This window comes from Halyomorpha halys, unplaced genomic scaffold (genome assembly GCF_000696795.3).
Source record: "Halyomorpha halys isolate HHAL.00 unplaced genomic scaffold, Hhal_1.1 Scaffold199.1, whole genome shotgun sequence".
Classification (NCBI taxonomy): domain Eukaryota; kingdom Metazoa; phylum Arthropoda; class Insecta; order Hemiptera; family Pentatomidae; genus Halyomorpha; species Halyomorpha halys.
Window position 1 is genome coordinate 203,354 of NW_027112578.1, and position 10,717 is coordinate 214,070.

Sequence of the window (10,717 nt, forward strand, 5' to 3'; positions counted from 1 at the left end):
AGAAGCAATAAATAATAAAAAATATTAATAATATCGTGAGGCGATATTTGCTGTGGCAATAAATTTTCACTTGATTAGAGCCGACGATAAACTCCCTTTCAGAGGGTGTTCCCCAAGGTGTCCGATCTCGTTCCCGTTTTCTTTTTCTATTTTTTAATTTGTTTTTATTCATCGCCTCTAAGCGGAATTGGTGGGAAAAATACCGTTCGGCTGTAGTCGCCATTGTCTGCGTCCGGTTTATCAGAACATCTTTTAGAATTTCCATTGTTTTAAAGGGTAAAAAAAGTCAAACCCTCTCGCGTCCCTACATTATTTATCCTTTTTTGTTTGTTTATTGAGGTTTTTAAATTTAAAAAAACACAATTTTAAAAACCTAAATATTTGTACATATTCCTGCCTAGAAACAAAATATAAAACAAAAAAAAAAATCATTTTTATTTCGATGTTTTACTTTATTGACTAAAATTTATAAATTTTAGATTTTAATAAGTTTTTTTTCAAAAGAGATAATATGCTTTATTTGGCCATGCTGCCCAAATACAATAATTAGACATATATACACTACAATACATTTATATTTTTCAGTTTTTAAACAATAATCATCAATACACTTTAAATACATTTTTTTTCCTATATTCATATTTTTTTCTCCTTTTCGCACAAAACCAAATAAAAATTTACCAGTGAATCCAGTACATTATTCCCTCTATTCCATTCCTTCATACCTCTTCTTTCTGGTGACCCGCAACAACAGTTCGATCAATTAGGCAAATTTACAGAAATTATCAATAAATAGCAACGCATGAATAAAACAGAAACGAAACAATGACAGCAGTAGAACCATATAAAAAATAAATAAATAAATAAAATAAATAAATAAAAATGGATCCTTGAAGATGAAGACTATTTTTAATGATGTGAAGATAGTTGACCTTAGATATATAAGAGGAGAAGATGGTTGTGGGGTGCGGTCAGCAAAAAAACAAAACAGAAATAAACAAACGAATTATTTATTTGTGCCGACGTTTCGACCTGATTTTCAGGCCTTCATCAGGTCTATAAAAACAAAAAGACTAATATTTGGAAATATACATAATAATGGAATGAAAACGTAAATTATTTGATTAATAACTATGGACAAAGACAGTAGTAGATTGAACATTATTATTCATACACATATAAATGTGAGTAATAAATAAATGATGCAGTGGATAAGATGTTATATTGATGAGTAAAATTAAAAAACTTTAAGTTATATAGATGAGTATAAAGAACTAGTTAAATTAATTAATGAGCGTGTGAAAAAACAATATTGTAAAAATAACTATAAAATATTGTATCCTATACCTATAAAGTCAAACCGTAATTGTTAATCTTGTGAGTTACTGAGTTTTGTAAGCTTTAAAACTATGTTAATAAAGCTAGCAAATATTTTCACAGTTTCTGATCCTTGATCAATGATTGATCGATACTGCTAGTCGATTCCGACTATTACAAAACTTACTTGGGGAACAGTCTGAACTTCCAATTAATAACATAATACCCATCTACTTTAGAATAATTTGGACTTACGGATTTGAGCTTTGGAGCTTCCTTAAAATCATCGAATCCCTTTGGTATTCTATCCTTACAATCCAAAATCCTTTTAAGATTCTCAATTTTAGTCCCTATCCAAGATCTTTTTAAAATTCCCAATTTTTGTTACAATCCAAAACCCTTTTAATATTATAAATTTCCTTACAATCCAAAATCCTTTTAAAATTCTCAATTTTCTTTACAGTCCAAAATCTTTTTAAAATTCTCAATTTTTCTCACTACTAGCCAAAATCTTTTAAAATTCTCAATTTTTCTTTCAATCCAAAATCCTTTTAATATTATCTCAATTTTCTTATAATCCAAACTCATTTTAAATTTCTCAATTTTCTTTAGGATCCAAAATCCTTTTAATATTGTCAATTTCCTTACAACTCAAAATCCTTTTAATATTATCAATTTTCTTCACTATCCAAAATCCTTTTAAAATTCTCAATTTTCCTTATTTAGTCACAATTAAAATTATCCATAATGGCCTCAGTTCCATATGGTAGCGATTAGACCTTAACCCGGTATCAATACTTCTATGATGAACTTCCTAACTACTGAACTCCCTCCGCCATTGTTTCTAACCTAGTTTCCTCTTTAATTCCTGATAATCTTTCTAGGTGCTTGATAAGAAGACCTTCTAATCTAGAAATGTTATTGGAGTTGTACCAATGGGTAGATTTTCTACATGTCTCTATCATGTCGTTGTATTACTAACATCAAATTTACTTCTTGTATATACTTTTAATAGCAAGTAAAAAACAATATAAAAGTGTAGTTTAACGTAACAACATAACTACTTTGTCACAAATCAAGCCATCTATCAGGAACTCTATGTTCCATATGTTGCCGATTTAGCGAAAACCAGGTACCAATCCTTCCATGATAAAATTCCTAACCACTCAAGCCCTGTTATTTCTAATCTGTCTTCTTTTTCATTTGATAATCATCCTAGGCTTCTGATAAGAAGATGGCCTGGAAAACTGATCTAGAAATGTCATACCAATAGTATGACTAAAGAATATAACAATGAGTAGATTATTCACAAGTCTATATCATTGTTATATAATTTAATAGGTGTATTTTTTAGTTAATTCAGTTTTAAATTTTAAAAGATAAATTTTTAAACCATTAGTACTGCACAAAAATTACCTTAGCCTAAACAGTTGTTGATAAAAGCTATTTAATTATTATAATTAAAACAAACATGTTAGGTTTGCCCATATAATTCTTCGTCCTTAAAAAGATAATAAACAAGAGATCCTGGAAGGTCTTGGACAGAACAGATTATTCTCCGAAAAGCGCTGCTCCATGAGGTTAGCAATTACCGAGGGCTCGGCGGTAGGAAATGACAGGGCTGAAGAAAGGTCAGGGCTAGATCATTGTTTTCAAAGGGTACGCTAAATACTGAAGGGAACCCTCCTCGTAGCCAGTCGTAAACTCTGCTATAGCGGCCATTAGCAAGGTCGTAGTAGTGTGTGGCATTGGCGATGAGCAGCAATCTGAACCATTCGGTTTCAACAGTCCTTAACCTGACTCTAAATCCACAAAGTAAACGTTTAGCAGTTACTCTACCATAATATTTCGCTGGACACTTTATGCGGCTTTGAAAAAAAAAAAAATTTCTTCTGTTTATTTATGCTATTTCGTATTTCTTCTAATTAATTCCCTCTTCAAGATTGCCTCTGCTGCACTGTGGTGCGAATATGCTGTATGTTCCTTATTGTAGTAGAAATCTTAAAATTTAGATATACTCTTAGCGCCCTCATTCATTCTCCATTGGCTTTTAATAGCAGTTATCTCACTACAATTTTTGATTACTTTAATGAAAACTATGTATAATTATTATTCAAAATTTATGAGTCTGCCAAGTATAGGTAGGGGTAATAAGAAATGGCGGCTGTTTCAAAACCTTAAAAAAACATTAATTTTTCATTCGGAGCTCTATATCTTAAAAACTACCAACAAGACTAGAAAATCTAAGAGAGCATTATTTAAAGAAGAGTAAATTTGCTGAAATATTAGCCCTATAACAGCTATTTACGCCCAGTTCAGATACAGCTTTTTTCAGCAAAATTTCTTTAAAATGTTCTGAAAGATTAGTAGTTATCTAATTTATTTTGAGAAATGTATATCTCGGGAACTATGTGACTTACAGATGTCTATTAGCACTCAAAGTAAAGCTAATTTAATGGACTATAAATAAGGTTACCATTACCTTCATAGGAATAGTTTATGACCTTTACCTTTGTAGGAGTTGTAGTTTACATGATATTTATTGAAATAAATTGATTTATAGTTGGACAACACGTTTTGATTTATGAAAAACTTCATTTCAGAAACCATTGGACGTACAGATGTTTGCTAGGGCTCAAATTAAAGCTAGTTAAATTTACTACAAAATAGTTAATTATGTTTATCTTTGTAGGAGTAGTAGTTTTTATGATATTCATTTATATATGTAGTGTAAATATCGAACGTTTGATAGGATCTGATGTCTCGTAGGATCATCAGGGATTGTTAAGGATGAGAGATTAAGAACCAATGGGTTAGGATGGATAAGGAGTTTGGAATGAAAAGTCACTCTTCTGGACCAAATCTGCAATGAATGGGATGTTAAGGTCTTTGTGGATTAGTTTATTTGTAACATAATAAGGAGCAACAAGGATTTCACGTAGGATTTTGGATAGTAAGGATTGGATCCGGGAGGAATTGTCTAATTATCATAGTGTATAAACATTTTTTGTAGTAAATGGGAAGTTTAGAGCGTTTGTCAAGTAGGCGTTGTAGCAATCGAAATCTACGAGCAATTTCTTGTCGTTTCAGTCTTTTATGTGGATTTTAAGTAAGTGTCTTGTCAAGATGGAGTCCTAAGTATCGAATCTGTTCAACTGATTGTATAAAAATATGACAGAATGTAATCTTATACAGTTAAAGAAAATATACCCAGAGGTATGTGATAGTATTTGACAATGGATTCTTATTTGGACATTCTGTTATTAATTCTATTACTCACACTACTTATATTTTACTTAGTATTTGTATTTTTTCTTCTCTCCTCTTTTTTTTTTTTCAAATTAATTTTTTTTTTACCATTAGAGGGCAATTGTTTGTTTTGTTAGGTCTACAAATGTCGTTATTTTTTATTATTAATTTTACTTTTCTCTTTTATTAAGAAGTATTAAATTTTATGTATTTATTTTATCTTATTTATTATGAACTATACATTGTATATAGTTAGGGGTGTCTTTTGTTCTATAATCAACTGCTAAAAAAAAAATAAATAAATAAAACGTAACGGTTATATCAACCATGTAAGGGCCACCAGGCCAATCTTATATTAAATAAAAATTATATATATTCTTATTTAATAATGTTTGAAAAACAAGATGATAAACAGTTTACTTCTGAGGGTTCGTTTCAAAGTAGCCTTTTTATATTTTTAGGTTTATTGTCAATAACTCCTTAAGTATTTTCGGTAAATCTTTTTTTCATTCGAGGGTTTATCTAACCAGGATAAAAATCAACCCTCCCAGACAAGAATCGAGCCGTCGCCTCTGCAGTTCCGAGGTTAAGGTGACACCTCTACCCCTTTCGGCTACAACCATGCATTAAGTTACTGAAATATCATTATGAACTTCTTAATTGTGTATACAAGAAGCTTCAATTTGAGACATAATAGGTTTCTACATGTTTAATAATTCCCAAGCAATGTAAGGGAGCAATCATTACATGAGTAATTTAATAATACGTTTTTTCAGTTACACTAAGATTACCGTTAATTCGTCCAAAACATAAAAAATTGGTGTTCTGAAGGGCAATTACAATTACTTCTTGATCCTTAGTAATTACAATTACATGTAATTTAACTAATATGTGAATTCAGTTAATTTGAACATATGATTAGAAATCCTAAAAGTTAAAAATAAATCGATACATCCATATATCAATCATAAAATCGATTTTATATTTATTTTTAGTTTCTTTAAAAACATACATAAAACCGTAATATTTAAATAAATTTATACGCCAGTGCACAATTTTAATTTTATATCATTTTCAAATTTGGATATATGGAATTGAGCTCTGGGGCTCTACCAAGCCATCATATTCCTCCCGCATTCAATCCTTACAATCCAAAATCCTACGTAAAATCCTTGATGCTCCTTATAACGTTACAAATAAACTCACCCACAAAGACCTTAACATCCCATTCGTTGCAGATTTGGCCCAAAACAGATATGCGTCTTTTCAGTCCAAACTCCTTAACCATCCTAACATATTAATTCTTAATCTTTTATCCTTAACAATCACTGATAATCCTCCGAGGCGTCTGAAAAGAAGATGGCCACGAGACCTTCTAATTAAAATTAATGTTTGAAGTACCACCAAAGGGTGGTTCCTTCCCAAGATTTTCAAGTGTATATGAAACATACAACATATTTACTTATTGTATTATTTTGTACAGTTGTAAATTACATTATATAAATAAATTAAAAAAATAAATATCATTTTCATATTTTGGAGCCACGAATTTCAGTCAAAATCACCCTATAAGACATTAAAACATTAGGTAATCTTATTAGTTTATTATTAAGCTATCCTTAGGTTATATTTAATTACCTATTTTGTCACTCTTTACATTAATTTTAAAACTTTTAATCACAAATTAACTTAACGCTTTCGTATCAATACAATAATTTTAACCTTCCATATACGTAGGTAAGGCTACAATTTATTTATTTATTTTATTATTAAAATTGATATTAAAGTTAATTATAAACTATAATATGGATAAATATATTTTTCATTTATTAATTTAGCTAATTTAACTGGATAGTGTTGGTTCAGATTTTTCGTGTATATTTTAAAATTCACTATATGATTAATATTTTCTGATATGTAAATATACTCAAGTATTTTTTTTTTTTTTTTTGGAATGTTATTTTCTTTCTGTAAAATTATTGTATTCTCAAAATCGAATGTGCGTTGGTTTTAGGCTGCATGCTGCACTAGTTTTGTTTTATTGGGATTTATAATTCCTGTGATGTTAAATTGTATCGCCCAATAATTGTTTTGTTTCACCTATATATGTATCAATTTAATCATGAAATTTTATTATTTTTCATTTCGTTTCATAATGCCCCATAATGCTTTCGACAACTTGGATTTCAATTTGTCGTAAACCGTTTCGAATAACTTATCTCTCGAGAGTTGTGCCAAAAACGTCTAATCATAACAATGAGATTGTAATCTCTCCTTTGGATTGGACCTTCTCTACTCAACAATAATTTTGCAACAACAGTTATTCTTTCAACAAGAGTTGCACCTCAGGCTTGCAACACTTGGCCGCAAGTCAATAAGCCTGCAACTACAGCCGAGAGCTTGAACTATCAAGATCAGGCCAAAGTGTTACAATGTCATTGCAATCACGGATTGTATAGCATCTGCAAAATACAAGGTATTATTTGTGTTATGTAACGTGTCTTGCTTTTATAGTTGAATCCTAGAAGACAATAGTATGAATTATTAATAGTATAATATAATACTATGAATTACTATTTTCGAACATATTATATTTTATATAAAGCAAACCTGTTTAATCTTTGGCTTTGAACAGCCCTGATGAAGCCCTAGAAAGTGGGACGAAACGTCGGACATTAAATAGTTATAAACTATTTGTTCTTTTTTTGACCGCAACCTTGACCATCTTCTTATATCATATTTTATTATTAACACAAACAATTTTGATCCAAATATACTCTCAACATTTATTTTCAGAAATTCTCCAATGTTTCGGCCCTCAGGCCATTTTCGGGGAGACAAACTTAAATATTGATGTCAAATTTTAGATAAAATGGTCTAAAATCTAAATTCATATGATTTACAACATAAAAATTGTAATTGTAACTGAAGGAAGGAAAGTGTTTTGTAAAAATGTTTTAAATCTAAGATAAAAATTTCTTTAGAAAAAGTTTTATGTGACAAGGGCAATTAGCCTGCAATTTTAAGATTTAAAAAAGAAATTACATCAATATTGAAGGTGGTATCCTTGTGCATGGCCTGGGGGCCGAAACGTTGGAAAAATTTTAAAGAATAAAAGTTGAGAAGAAACAAGGATCAAAATTGATTTCAATTAAGAATAAACTAAACCACTATCAAACAAGCGTATATAAAAAATAATTAATCTAATAATAGGTAATATTTGATCTAATGATAAAAATTGACAAAGGCATAGTGGCCTGCAATAATGTGATAACCAATTTTTAACTGTGATAGTGTGAATAAGGTAAGAAATGTAATTTTATACAATATTTTTAGAATTAATTTATAATGAATGAAATGTAATTAAAAAAATATTAATTGATAGATCCTTGAAAATGGCTGTTGTGGCTGAAACGTAGGAGTTTAAAGATAATAAAAAAATGTTGAGACTATATGGATGTTTTTGTTATATAGTAATTATGATATATGTTTCGACTGTCCACCCAATTGTAATTAAAATTCAATTTTAAAATATAAGAAAGTTAAAATGACCTTTTAGAATTCGATCTCTTTGTATTAGGTTGATTTTTCGATCCTAATGAGTTGATTATACACCAAAAAGCTAATTGGTATCCGGGGGGATATTGAAGGGAAAGCTGCCACTTTACGTAAATCTCTTCTGTCGCAAGGGATACGACAGGCTATTTTCGAATTGGTTTGTTTCGAAGTCGAAACAAAAGCTATAATTCGAAATCTCGCTAATCTTTCGAACGTTGTATAGGATTGGGTGGAAGTTAGGGTGGGGGGGGGGAGCTCATTTTCGCAGATAAAAGGCTGTTTGTAAATGGATGATAATTATCGATATTTCCAATCGATTGTATTCCGATTCGAGCGTTTGGCGAGTTTTCACTTCTTTGTAATTATTGCGCAATTTTCGTTTTAATTTCTGTCTTTATTATTTTCTTTTCTAATTTTATAACGATTCCGTGAGAATCGTAGCACAGTGATCGCCAACTTGATCGAAAGTCGAAAATTGGAATATATATTACACAGATTTGTATTTATGTAACTTAAAGACGACGATAATAATAATATTACTGGACATTATATATTCATTGTAGCTTTTTTTTTTTCATTCATTCATTCATTTTTTAATTTTTTTTTCCTACTGATCTTTATCTTTTATCCATTGTAACATATATTCCATTTTCTTTCTTGCCCATGATATGAAAACGATATATATGATACCATCATATATATCGTTTTCATTCAGACATTTCATTCTGTTCATTTAAATAGTTTTCAATATTTTTGAATATTGCTTACATATTTTATTATGTAATCTATTATTCATCATTCACATTTTCTCTTATAATTATGTTCATTTTTTTATTTCCTTGAACCATCTTTGTTTTTAATAATTTATTCATTATTTATTTTGTATAATTCTTACCTCTACAATATTGTATTTTATTAATTATTTTATATATGCTTGTTTGAGAGTGGTTTATTTTATTTTTAATTTAAAACAATTTTGATCCTTTTTATCTCTCAACTTTTATTCTTTAAAATTTTTTCAACGTTTCGGCCCTCAGGCCATTGTCAAGGATAATACCTACAAAAAGTTTTTTTTTATTTTTATATAACAATTACATTATTTCCTTAAACTACGCCATAAAACTGCAGGCTAATTGTCTTTGTCCCATCTTTAAAATAAATTAATCATTAAAATAATATCATAATAACATTATATAATTTTGTTTTTAAATAGATTTCTTACTTACATAACTTTTTGTAAAAAAATTTGTCTTAGATTTAAAACCTTTTTTACACAACCTTTCTTCCTTCACCTATCATTTACAATTTAAAAACAGACCTACCTTCAACAGGTTTTAAGATTGTGAAAAGGAATGACATCAATATTGAAGGCAGGGCCAAAGAAATCAGTGTGTCGTTGAAGGAAATAATGTAATTGGTATATAAAAATAAAAAAAACGTTTGTAGGTAGTATCCTTGAGAATGGCCTGAGGGCCGAAACGTTGGGAAAATTTTAATGAATTAAAGTTGAGAGATAAAAAAGATCAAAATTGTTTTTAAATTAAGAATTGTGTTTTATCTAAGGAGAAGATGGTTGGGGGGGGGGTGCGGTAAAAAAATAACACAAATAAGTTGTAATAACTTATTTAATTGTGCCAACGTTTCGGCCAGAATTTCTAGCCTTAATTAGGGCTAAACACAAAGAACAAGAAAACAACCAATAAATACAAAAAAAAATATATAAACAGAATGATATAAAGTAAATAATTGTACAGAATAAAATTAAAGTGATGAAAGAAGTGGAAAATAAAATGTATATATAGGAAATTGAATAAGTAAGTAAAAATAACATAATTAAGAAAATAAAATATAAATTTCAAGTTATACAATGTAAAGGAATATGAGTATATTAGTTTATTAATAATTTAAAAATTTATATTATGTAAAGAAAAAATAAAATTGAGAGGAAGAAAATGTATGTAACTTATGAAATATGTAAAGTTATGAATAAAATATGAAGTTCAGTTAGATAAAAGAACTGAATAGAAAATATATCAATAATAATATATGAGAACATGACTAATAACGTGGGTTTCATCGCTTTAATTTTATTCTGTAAAATAATTTACTTTATGTCATTCTGTTAATATTTTATTTTTTTGTATTTATTGGTTGTTATCTTGTTCTATGTTTTAAGCCGTGATAAAGGCTAGAAATTCTGTCCAAAACGTTGGCACAATTAAATATGTTTTTAGTACTTATTTGTGTTATTTTTTACGCACTCCCCAACCATCTTCTCATATAATTTATTCACGGTCACTGTCTCTCATCTTTATATTTCATATTTTATTAATATCAACGACTATCTATTTAATTTATTATTATGTATATTCGCAAATTTACTTATTATTTCTTTTTATTGTTCTTTATCTCTGAATTAAGGTTGTTATCTTGTATTTCAGCCCTGATGAAGACCTGAAATTCAGGTCTAAACGTCCGGCATACAATTTGGACATATGGAATTGAGCTCTGGGGCTCCACCAAACCATCAAATTCTTCCCGCATCCAATCATTACAATCCAAAATCCTACGTAAAATCGTTGATGCTCCTTAT